We start from the raw sequence: 12817 nt of genomic DNA, 5'->3' as shown, positions 1-12817 counted from the left end.
AATCGAGACACAGACCAGGAGTCTACATTCTGCTGTTTGACTGTCAAAACAAACACCAGAAGTTAAAAGGAAATCAAGTTCAAGCACAATGTTATGTTAAATGTATTTTCTATAGCGCAAAATCACCTTCAGGCCTCTAAGCGCTTTTAGAGAGAACAACTAGAATCACTGACGGCAACTGGTAACACAAGGCAGCAAAAATTACACTGTGACTTAACTTCTCCGTAAATATGAGCGTTTTAAGCTGCTTCCTAAATGTGAGGAGGGCCGGTTTCCTACAAAGGAACTCAGGTAAATTGTTCCAGAATTGTGGTAGCATAACAGAAAACGCTCTGCCCCTTTGGATTTGGTGATATATCTGGGAAGGACTAGACGGCAGGCCTCAAACGATCGCAGTGTCTGGACAGGAATATATTATAAGCCTTTGCGAAAACATATATCCACCCTGTGTCAAAGCCGTGCTCAGAGAAAAGTGGGTCCAAGTGAAAACCAAAACGTGCAAAACTATACTGTCAAAGGTCCCAAGATGGAGTGTGAACAAGGTGCTTCCGAATAAATTAAAAAAAATAACCACACATACCTATAACAGTGGAATCCGAAAACAAACTCAACACACAATGTCAGCTACAACTGCTAAAAATGACAGAAACATGTCAACTACCAATACTACGAAGTGAAACAAAACCAACTCAATGTCAGCGCTGAATCAATCTCTTACCAGGGTGAATGAACAACGGATGTAACTCCCCACTATGGGTGAATCCGACAAATAATGCCGACAGCATGCAGTTCTCCGAGGCCTCTGAAATCATCTGCGGCGTACCACAAGGATCCTCACTCAGCCCCACCCTCTTCAACGTATACATGAGCCCCCTTGCGGCCATCGCTCGCCAACACAATCTCAACATCATCTCCTACGCGGATGACACTCAACTGATCCTTTCTCTCACCAGGGACCCCAGCACCGCCAAAACTAACCTACACGAAGGAATGAAAGAAGTCGCAGAATGGATGAAACAAAGCCGTCTGAAACTGAACTCAGACAAAACAGAAGTCCTCATCTTAGGTACATCCCCCTCTGCTTGGGACGACTCCTGGTGGCCGGAAGCCCTCGGAAAAGCACCCATCCCGACAGACCACGCACGGAACCTAGGCGTCATCCTGGATTCTTCACTCTCAATGAACAGACAAGTCAGCGCCGTATCCTCTTCCTGCTTTAACATTCTTCGCATGCTCAGAAAAACATTCCGCTGGATCCCCTCCGAAACAAGGAAAACAGTCACCCATGCTCTGGTCACGAGCCGACTGGACTACGGAAACACCCTCTACGCAGGCACCACCGCTAAACTCCAGAAGAAACTCCAACGAATCCAAAACGCCTCAGCCAGGCTCATATTAGACATCCCACGCAACGAACACATCTCTGGTCACCTTAGAGACCTCCACTGGCTACCCGTCAATAAGAGGATCACTTTCCGACTGCTTACCCACGCACACAAATCACTCTACGACATCGGACCAGATTGCCTCAACTCTCGACTGTCCTTCTACACCCCCTCCCGCCAACTTCGCTCTTCCAGCCAAGCCTTCGCCACTGTACCTCGCATCAACAAGACCACCATGGGAGGCAGATCCTTTTCATACCTGGCTGCCAAAACATGGAACTCACTCCCCGCTTACCTTCGCCTCACCCAGAATCACCTAGCGTTCAGAAAGCAGCTTAAAACGTGGATATTTGACAAATAATCCTCCTCCCCTTTCCTTAGCGCCTTGAAACCCTCTGGGTATGTAGCGCGCTATACAAATTTTATGACTTATGACTTATGACTTAATGCGTTGCTATGAGCATCAACTGAAAATGACAAAACTTGTCAGCGCTGAAGTAATCTCTTACCTGGGTATAACATCCAAAAGACGTAACTCACAACTATGGGTGCAGGCGAATGAAAACGCTGACAGCGTGTTGATCTGATATGTTACTCTGAGCATTTCAAGGACGCCGGCCTGGACATCACTAGTGTCGGTAATTGCCATAAACATAGGACTAGAAATTATAAGTGTGTCTAAACTGTCCGAGTGAAAAGAACAGTACGACTGGTAAAAACATGTGTATCAACAGGGAAGCCTATGCTAGTACAACCAACTATCATGTCTATTTGCAAAACAATAAAATGTGAAAAAGAATTAATCCAATACATTGTTGCCTGTACATCTAAGTGGGATCAGAATGAGTAATAATCTAATTAAAAAAATCTATTTTATAAGAACCTGCAACTGAAAAGTTTTAAAACATGAGCTCTGTAGTCATACAAATGAAGAATGCAATCACATAATTCAGTTCACAAAAAACTAAGATAATTCGAAGTTATCATTCAGTCCTTTTGGGGACAGTCTCCATAAACCATATCCAATGTGTCTCATGTTGAGATAACCTTCTAGATGTATCTCTATCAGGGCGAATGTCAATCATTTCTAACAAACAGAATCTTAATTGTGCAATCGTGTGATGGAATGACAACCAAGGTTATGATAATGGGGAGCTCATTGTCGTAGTCCTTATTTTGCTCTTATCTTCAGTAATGCAAGTTCTTAGGGACCTCTCGGTTTAACCAACATAATGCAGATCGCATGGAAATTTAATCACATATATAACATGATGGATATTACAATTAGCATTGAAATTGAGCATAATCTTTTTTCCTGATCATGGGTGTGACAAACTTTTGCCCGAGATACAATGTGAGCAATTCATGCATTTAGACATGCCTTTGTATGAAGTTTGCACCGTGACTGGAGGTTTAGTCAAAATTTCTTTAAGATTAGGTGATCTTTTATACGCTAATAAAGAGGGATTGTAAAAAATACCCTTGAAATCAGGTTCGGATTGAAGCAAATCCCAACGTTGTAAAACAATCTTTTTAATCAGATGAGAATGTGTAGAATAGGTGGAGACAAACACCTCCCTAGATGTGACTTGACTCTTCTGGGTTTTCTTTAAAAGATTTTGTCTATCAAGGGCTGGTGCCTAACTTTCAGCTTGGTCAACCACCTCACTAGGATAACCCCTTGCTGGTCTCTCAAGCGACATCTCCCGTACTCACAATTCACCAGGATCAGACATATCACTTCAGATCCGGACTTGAGTAGTCAGACACTTCAAGAGTACAAGCTGAAATTTTCAGCAAGGACCTTAGATTAGCTCTGGAAACAAGAGGACCCTGCCAAGAAGAAGAGCCGAAGAGCTCTTTGAGGAGTGCCGCCATTTCTGTGTGAGGTCGGGGTTGGCCTGGAGTTACTGCTTCTGTCTGTGGTGGAGGAAATGGACTGCTATTTTTGCCCTGCTGTGGTATACTACTTGTGAAGAATCTCCAAGGGCTTGTGTGTGCTTGCCTCCTGTTGGAAGTCTCAGGGAAATCAAAGACTTCAAGGAAATAGCCTTGCTGGATCCCAAAGTACCCTGCCTGGAAGGAGAGCTGAAGAGCTATGTGACAAGCGCTACCCTTTCTGTTGTATGAGGGGTGGATTGGCCTGCATTTGCTGCTCCTGTATGAGGCAGAAGAAGGGCTCCACTGTCCTTCACCCGTTTATGGTACAGAAGAAACGTTTTTTGATAACTGCCTCCCAGCGTATGGAGCGCTATCTTTGGCCCTTTCCCTTTGTCCAAGATTAGTACACTGGGAGTGCTTTACATTTCCCCCTCCCCTTCGGCTCAAGCGCCTGGTGTGCGTTTCACTTGACACTTTTCTGGCAGCCTGCACCTAGGGCCTGCTCCTGTTTGATAACCCAGTGTGGGGCCAGCACTGGTTGCCACTCCCGGAGTCTGCAAAATACGGCAGGCGCAGAGGAGTGAAATTGCCCCGTGTGAAGGAACTGCTGCCACGCCTCTTAGTGCAGCCCCACTGGTTGCCGCAGCAGTTAGTTAGCCTCAAAGGAGACTAGCCCTGCCCTAGGGCTGCAGGAGCAAACCAAATGTTGAACAAAGCCCACCCATCAGCAGTGAGGATGCTGCGTGCCAATGTGGAGCCGCTGGTAGTTGCACCGGAGAATGCCGTCGAAAAGGTCAGTCCCATGCAGTCAACACTGCAGCGCTCACAGAGAGCAGGTACTGTGCCCCCTACGAGACAACTGAGTGATAGCACGGCGTTTCTCTCAGCTGAAGGTATTACAAGATCTATGTTCTCTCTCTAGAGAATTTCAATAATGTTCATTCTTTCTCAATGCAAGCTTAACTCCCTGCATTACACCCCTATAGAGTTTACTTAATGTATGTTCTCTGTCTATGGGGTTGACTTGATGCAAATGATCTCTGCCCCTACAGGTTTACTTTATTACATGCTCTCTTTCGTTGGGATTACATGTTCAAATACTCCTCCTACCAGGTGAGATTCATACCGACACTCTGTATAGGGTCACCCTGTTGCAAAGTCCTTCTCTAGAGGGAGCGACTGATGTAATTGTTTAGGTCGAGGCTAATCAGCGCGCAAGCGCTGCTTAGGATCTGACCTTTTGGAATTGGTCTATACTTTCTGGAAAACTCGTGCATGTACTTTACTGTTTCCAATGAGTACTCGTGCATGAAAGGCATCCACCTTGCGGGAGCGAGCAGCGGCGCCATCTGTTCCCAATTATCGCGCCAGCGCTTTGGAAACAGATGGCGCGGTTGCTCGCTCCCCCAAGGTAAACACTGTTCATGGACTGAGCTTTGCCCTTCTGAAGCAGTCTGAGGCACTTACATTAGACAAAAGCAGCAAGTTTAGTTTGCTTCTCGATATTGGTTTGTTCATTTTTAGGGGTGGTGACAACTGTGGTTCAGCTGACGTGATTTTGCCCATGCCGTCCTCTCCGCCGTTGCCAAGCCTCACTTTACTGCTATTCTCAGTACATCAGGCTCTTCCTGCTACCATTCATCTCCAACTGATCCATCTGCGTGAAATCGGACTCTTGGGTGCCATCAGCGACATCTACTCCTTTTCTATCAGGCAAGCGTTTGAGGATCTATGGAAGGCACTATTGCTAGCTAATTTACACTATTGTCTGATCTTTTAACTTCAAAGTGACACTAGTCTTCCTGTAAAGTAAAGGCTACCGACAGTCTCAATGCAGCTCATCTCAGAGTGATGGCTTAATGGCTTTGGCGGACGACTTCGGAGTTGGGGATCCAGGTTCGAGTCTGGCAGGAGGCTCAAACATCCTGTGATTCTGGGCAAATCACTTTTTTTTAATAGCGTGAACTCCTCCCGAAGGTATCCAAGCGCTTTTCACAGGCACTAGTTGCGTTACAGACACATTTATTTATAGGCACATGCGGAGTAAGTGATTTGCCCAGAATCATAGGATGTTTGAACCGCTGGCCACACTCGAACCTGGTTCCCAAGCTTCAAAGTCAGCCACCCTAGCCTGTAAGTCTCACCCTGTCCACGTGCCTAAAAACGAATGTATCCTGTAACACAACTGGTGCTCGTGTAAAGCGCTCTGATGTCTCCGGGTCGAGTTTTCTCTATATAAAACTGCAAAAGAAAATTTCAAAAATGCAGACCATAGAATGAGACTTAAACATACTGGGAAAGGCACCTCAAAACCCAGCCAAGTGAAAGGACTTTATAAAAGGAACTTAATACAGCCATGTATGCATATCTGTCCGCCCCCCTTTTCAGAAAGCACCCTCCTCGCAGAAAAAGCTGGCTCCATGGAATGAAGCCCAAACCCTTTCACCACCAGGTGCCTTGGCATCCATCAAACCCCAATTTCCCTCTCCTCTACTCACACGGCCACTATCACGTGGAAAATGATGAACCAGGGAAGGGAGGGAACCCCTCCTACCTTCCAAAGGTAATTAGACCCCTGGTGCTCTGCTCCCCACGGTCGTAAAAATTTAAATCTGTGAATCAGCTTCCACAGGGACCACTGCCACCTTGGAGCAACAGGTGCGGAAGCACCGGGGCCCCATGTAATGCAAAAATTGCTTCCATTTTGCACCCACACACACACATGCACAAAGGGACGGAGCACCTCTTGCTTGCAGCTATTACTCTTGCAGCAGTGCTAAGCTACCGCCTCCATGGCAGCGGCAACCCCACTCCCACCAGGGGCCAATGCATCCTTGTTCACGCACTCCCCAACCTGCCCGCAGTACCTCTCGGCGGCCCCCATTGTCAGCCTGGCTCCAGCACACCCTAGTGGCCCTACATTAAAAAGCCATACTACATAAAAGACATTCAGTACCATATTTATTCATTTATTTTTATATTAGTGTTCGCTTTGCAGAATACACCGGCACCTAAAAGTGCCATTCTCAAGTTTTATAAATACATTCTCGCGTCTCGTCTAGCACACCTTATATGGCAAAGAGGGTACAAGTTCTTTGTTTAATTGTCCTACTGTTACTCCATTAAAGTCCAGGACCTCACTAATATTACTGCAGGGTCCTCCATTGTTTTACAACAGATTCATCTATAAACTCCACAGTCTTGTTCTCAGTAGTGAGGGTGAGGAGGAATGAGAAGAAGGGAGGACTAATCCTCCAAGCACAAGCCCACAGGAGATAACCGGCGGGACATCATCTCCCCGAGTACAGGACATGCCTTGAATACCCATCAGCCCTGCCTGAGTGCTCCTGCTCTTTCCCTCTCCCACCCTCTGTTCCTTCTCACCCCCCCCTGCACCTGTTGTCCTACTTCTTCCTGCCTAAAACTGCCTGCTTTCATTAACCCGCCCTCCTCTTCTTACCCCTGGAGAGATCTGATGCCAGCCGGTTGTCTTGTGGGATTCCTTTCATACCTTTTTTCCATCTGCGTCTGGCTAGTAACAGGGATGCACTGGTAAAGAAGGAGGGCCTGTTGTAATTGTACCTACATTTTTGTGGTATGAGGCACCTGTTTCCTCTCCATCCTCTTTCATTCATATCTCTTTAGGTTGGTCAAAGTCTGATGGTGAAAAATAAAAAATCCAATAAGCCGCCCAAACTGTTGTGCTTCACGGTGACAAGCTGTGTGGCACCGAGGACAGGCTGCTGCCATTTCAGACTACAGAGAGTTAATTTGTGGGTGGGTCACAGCCTATTTGCTCAGTAGGTGGGCTGCTGCAGAGATCTGTGCGTGCCCGCCCATTCATATCTTTCGATCTTTCCCCTGTCTAACCTAAAGCATGCTTAGTTCGGTGGGGAGAATCCCAACACTTGGCATGTACAGCGCAGCGAAGCAGCAACTCTGTGGAAACAAGTGCGGTACAAGAATGCATAGAGGAAAGCGAAGACTTTCCTCTACAGACCTCCCCATCTCTTCCAGAGTTCTGAACGTCCCTGAAGACCTGGAAATTGTTTGGATCAGTGATGGTCCTTCTTGATGAGCCATATCTTTCATAAACTTATTTATTGTATGTAAATAACTGTCCCTTGTACTGTCTGCACTTTATCTTATGTTCTTACAATGAATTTTTACTGTCTTGCTGTATATGTACTTTTATGGTTTGAATCAAAACCGAAATAAAGTCTCTATTGAATTGACCTGGCTATTCGGCTCATCAACTGGACCGTGCCAGCGCCTAGTTACCCTCATGGGTGGCAAGCAGCGCTCTACAAATAAGAACACTAGCTTCTCACATAGATGAAGCCATGTCGATTTCCCTTTACAGTCAAACCTCTATACTTTTTGAGGACTGTAATTGTGAAATGTAAAATAATTCTGCATCGGGCTAATTTAGTATATAGTCTAACCCCCTTTTTCAAATATTAGGTCTGCTGTTAGCCAAGAGCTTTTGTTGTATTTAAAAAAGGAGTTATACTTACATATAGGGGCTGTCCGACATCCCTCTTCATCCATTCGTCTGTTGTGCCAGTCACTTTTATATATATTGTATCTCCTTTGGGGTCACACTGCACTGTCTCTCCCTAGTTCAGTGGCGTCGCTAGGCGTGAGCTCACCGGCTTTTCATTAGACCAGTTTATTGGAAACTCCACCCTACTCTCCGGGTCCTGTCTCCATTTCACCTGCTAAAAACAATGCGCGCTCTCTTCCAGTCTGGTGATCTCAAAATGTGCTGCCTGGTGTCAACAATGAGACAACATATATTCTCTCTCTCGCCAATAACGTGATATAATGTTTCTTGTTCACTATAACACGGCGTGTGTGAGGCGCGCTGCCTGTCTTCGAATGTACGGGTGAGGGGCTGGGGCAATGTGCGCTGCCGCGTGATAAGAGCACGCTGTGATTGGCTTCCTCCCACTGACGACAAATCAAACACATCAATGTGTACATATCGTTTTGTATCGTAAATTACATTTATGTAGCGCTTACTACCACTGGCGAGGCGTTGAGGCGCTTTTATAAGCCGGCTACCCATCAGTGCAGTCTCTTTCTCTCTGGCGACAGTAGTCAGCCGCAGTTGTTCACAAAACGCACTCTCTCACACAGCAGATCGCCTGGCGCCTCTCTGGGCACTGCTTAATTTGTGCCGGTAGTGGGCACCGGTACTCATTTTTTGGTACCGGCAACTCCTTTTCATCATCCGACTTTGACCCAGATCAAGGGGTTGGAAAGACGGAAATAAGGAGGAAGAGAAATATATAAAACCAGTGACATTGCGGGAAAGGAGGGTTGAAAAGAACCTGTGAGTGAGATGAGGAGGCAGGAAAGTGGGTGGTGGAAGAAAGGGACACGAGGTAGAATGAAGGTCAGGCAGCCTCACTGGCGTAGCAAGTGTGTCCAGGGTCCTAATGCTAGCAAAGAATTTCCTCCACCATGCCCTAGATTTGTAGGAAAAATAGCAATTTTTGTAGCAAAAGAAGCGCTCCGGTGGCAACGCACCTGCTGCACTATGATAGCTACGCCACTGAGCAGCCTTGGCATTCGCCAGTCACGGCGCCAGAGCCCTGCACTTTCTTTCTTTTACAAGTTAAACACCGGTCAAGCGCGTCGTGCTCTTTCTCGGACAATGAGTCCGTTCCTGCCCCCTGTCACTGCAGTTTCTGCCTCTGAGAACACACGCCAGGTCACGCTCTGCTCCACAGGTTAGCAGAGTGAACCTGTTCAGACCGGAGGCACGACGAGCGAGCCTTCCGGCTCCACACGGGCCACTACACAGCGGTGAAAAGGGGACAACTTCCAGATATGGCCCCCGGCGCACGGACGCGCACACACCTCTCTCCACAAGGACGTGCTGGTGCTTGGGCTGCAGTGCGGAGTGGGGGCCGGGGGGTTCATGTCTCAGTTCTTTGTGGTGGTAGGGGGCAGGCGCGCAACATCCATTGGGCTCACGCCCCTCCCCGTCGTGTGAGTCAACCCGGGCAGAGACAGCTTCGGGGGCTGGCGACAATCTAATTGCAGCCGCACCCGCGTACTTACCAGGTCTTTAAAAGACCATCTACTTGTAAATTAGGCGTTTGTTGTGTTTTCACCGCATTTTACAGCCACTCTGTCTATGGTTTGAAGAATTAGCCCCCCCCCCCGAAATATTTTTCAGCCCCCCCCCCCCCCCCCCCCGAAATATGGCTCTAGTTGCCCGCCTGGTAGGGGGTGTACATTACCTCCACCCTCTACCTCATAAAAGCGCCTTAAAGCCTCCTCGTGGTGGTTACTGCTAAATAAATGAATTTACGTTACAATAAGTGGAGGTTGGAGTAGGGAAGAGGCGTGGAAAAAAAAAGCAACTGGATTTTACACAACAAGTAAACATTTTAGCCATTAAACAAGCTGCCTCCGCTGTAAAAAAAAGTGACCGCCCCGCCCACTTTTCGACAATAACTTTAATCAATGAGTCTAGTTCTGCAAGAAAAGCTAGTACCCACTCAGTGAATGTTATTGCTGTCTATATGCCAGCAAAGTACCCAATCAAATGCTCGATCATAAAAAAACGCACTGTCCTGAAATCACCTCAATTAATTAAATACACACTATCTACAAGATTACAGCAAAAATGTGATTTATACAGCTTGTCATTCGTGCATTTGGATAATTCTCACAAGTGAGTCAGATATGCTCATTGACTGGGCAAGAGGACGTATTTTGACAACGATCCAAAGAGTTCTTAAGATGTAGTTGCAAAGCGACACGTTAGAGCGCTAAATACATTTCGGATACATTAACAAGTGGCAAACAAGAGTAAAAGGTCATGCGTGTTGCATAAATGCGCCAGTGCCCAATAAATGGTGTACCTCCATTTGCACTGACCAGTGGGCACACTAACGAATTGGCACGGGTTCGCCGCTTCAAAAACGCCTGCATCCATCGTCGGAAGCAAACGCATGCATTTATACACCGGCTGGTCGAAAAGAGTGTCCTTCTTGCACTGGTCAGTAGGTGTAAAAATCGGTGCAAACTTCTACGACAGTTGTGCAAATATTCGTATTCTGGCTTCTTCAGGGTCTGAAGTTGGCGGCATGCCCACTATATCGCATATAAACATCAAAAAACCAATGCACATATTTTCACAACGGTATTTTAAGAGCAAGCCAATCATTATCACCTGTGCACTTAGTGTGTTGTCATCACGAAAAGATGTCAACGTGCGCGCTCTCTCTCTAGGAAGGAAACCACACGCAACAGTAACTAGACAGGCTCTGTCGCTCTCCAAATATCAGCCACGCAAGGTGCAGTTTGAGTGTGGGGAGGTTTCACTGGTTTCCCCCGGGGCAAAGAGTGCAGCTACAAAGATAAGAAATAAACAGTATAGTGGCAAACTTTGCGGGCAGAGTTCCTGGCCAAATACAAATATAATACACACAATAATTCCTCTTAACGCATCAAAATGTACCCAATCCTAAAATAAGCCACACATAATTAAAAGTTAACAATTGCGCACAAAGTGTTAACAAAAAAGTTGCGAGAGAGATTTAAATCTGCAGAAGGCACTATATATTCATTCGTTCCCTCACTCAAATAAGGCACCGCCATTACTGCTACACACTCGGGGCCACTGCAAAGCGCACGCTGGGCAGAAACTAGAGCTTCCATCAACAGAGGCATCGGACAGTGTCTTCGGCCCCTGATTGACAATTGCTGCGCGTTTTCCATAACAACAGTGCCACTAGCAGGATGGGGGAAGGGGCGGGGGGTTAATTCATGCAATTCCAGACTGACCTGTTGCTGAAAGCTTGGGGGCACTCTCTGCTGACTTGGATCCAACCTTGCGGGTGAATAGCGCTTCGCAGCAGCAAGGGGACACCAGGCGCTGGGTGTGCTCAGAAGCTGTACGTAGGCACACAGGTAGTCGCGGCTCACGCCTCCGGTAGGTAGAGGAGCCTTTCTGGCGGGTCCTGCACACAGACCACCGGGTGCGTTCACTCCCACCAGAAGAGACCCCCAGACCCGGTGCAGGTACCACCGGTGCAGCGCCAGGTGGCTGCACTGTGTGTCTACAGTCCTGCCTGGAGAGGAGGTGTGCAGATGCTGTTGAATGCTGCATGCAACTCTTAGGATAAAGTCTGCAGTCTTAACCGTGTCCGGGCCTTATATAGCGCCCCCCTGCTGCCAGCGCGCCAAGGAGCTTCCTCCGGGGCCGGACAAATCCCGGCTCTGCTCGTCACGGCTGGGGGCCTCTGTGTGCATTGGCTGCAGCCCGGCTCCGTCCCAGGCGGGTTGTGTTTATATCCTCGTCCGCTCGGGCAGCCTGCTAGGGTATAATCGACGTGGGTCCCCGGGAGCTTCCGAGATGCTCTGGAGAAAGTGAGAAAAAAGGAACTTTTAAAGTGCCTGCTGCTGTCACCTCCCCGTTGCGTGCGGAGGATGCAGAGACTGCCTGCTCATGCTGAAACCGGCAATCCAGAAATCCGCGTGTCTGTCCTCTCCCCCCTGTCCTGCAATTTCATTCCTTCTCGCAAGGCTGTACCTGACACTGGTCCGACAGCCGAGGGGGGTGGGGGTGAGTCTAAGCACGCGCACGCCAGCTCTGGAGAGGCGACTGGGCGAAGAAGGAAGAAACAGGCATAGGTGGGTGAAAGGATGAGCAACAAAAAAAAAGTGTGAGAAGATAGGGACTGCACGAGAAGGAAATAAACTGGAAGAGAGGCATATAGGAAGCTGAGTAATGAACTAGAAAAAGATGGAAGAAGACATTAATAAAAAGTGCAGCCACAGAGCGAGATAAACGAGAAACGACTTAGAAAGGACAACACGAGCAATAACACAGTAGCAAAAATCATGCCATGTCAGGGTGATGTAGTTACTTTAGGCGTGGTGGGGAGGATGAACACATCAAAGCGAGAGGACATAGAGGAAATGTGAGCTGAAGCAATGCCACCGATTGTGAGAGAAGAAAACAAGAAAAATAAGAACTCCGGGGCAGATTTACAATAACTGGCGCATCCCCAGGGATGCGCCAGTTATTGTGCGCCACAGCTCCGCCACCCATGGTGCGCCGCATTTACAATGCGGCGCACCATGGGGCAAAAACGGCACAGATGCGTGACGCATCTGTGCCGTAAAAGTGACGCATTGCTGGAGTTGCGTCGCAAGCGCGACACAGCTCCAGCAATGCTCTGGGGGGCCATATCTATCCAATGCTGCGTCAAGCCTTACGCCTGCTTCAAGCAGGCTCAGGGTTTTGATGCAGCATTGGCCTAAAAGTGCCTGCGTGAAATCTTGTAGATTTCACGCAGGCACTTTTGCGAGGCGCACCTGCCCCGGAACGCCCACCCTGCGCCGGAACGCCCACATGTGGCGCAGGGCTTTACAACGTGACGCGTCTGCCTAGATGCGTCACGTTGTAAATGGGTCGCAGGGATGCGCCACGTTTACGCCGCGCAAGTCCGACATAAATCTGCCCCTAAGAGACCAGGTGGGAAGTAGAATGGGATACACAGAACAGCATACATGCTAGGATGGAG

General features: G+C 47.9%; 1 protein-coding gene across 1 annotated transcript in view; it reads right to left on the bottom strand.

Annotated features, from left to right (window-relative positions):
- The window catches only part of CYP1B1 (cytochrome P450 family 1 subfamily B member 1), a 75189-nt gene extending 63442 nt beyond the window's left edge, over positions 1–11747 (bottom strand). Inside the window, exon 1 of the mRNA XM_086926851.1 lies at positions 11073–11747. The gene's annotated coding sequence lies outside the window, so the exon portion shown is untranslated. The remainder of the gene's footprint in view (positions 1–11072) is intronic.
- Between the last annotated feature and the right edge of the window lie 1070 nt (positions 11748–12817).

The sequence above is a fragment of the Lissotriton vulgaris genome, chromosome 6, assembly GCF_964263255.1.
Source record: "Lissotriton vulgaris chromosome 6, aLisVul1.2, whole genome shotgun sequence".
NCBI classification, from domain to species: domain Eukaryota; kingdom Metazoa; phylum Chordata; class Amphibia; order Caudata; family Salamandridae; genus Lissotriton; species Lissotriton vulgaris.
The sequence above is the reverse complement of the archived record's forward strand: the minus strand, read 5'-3'. Positions and strand labels throughout refer to the sequence as shown.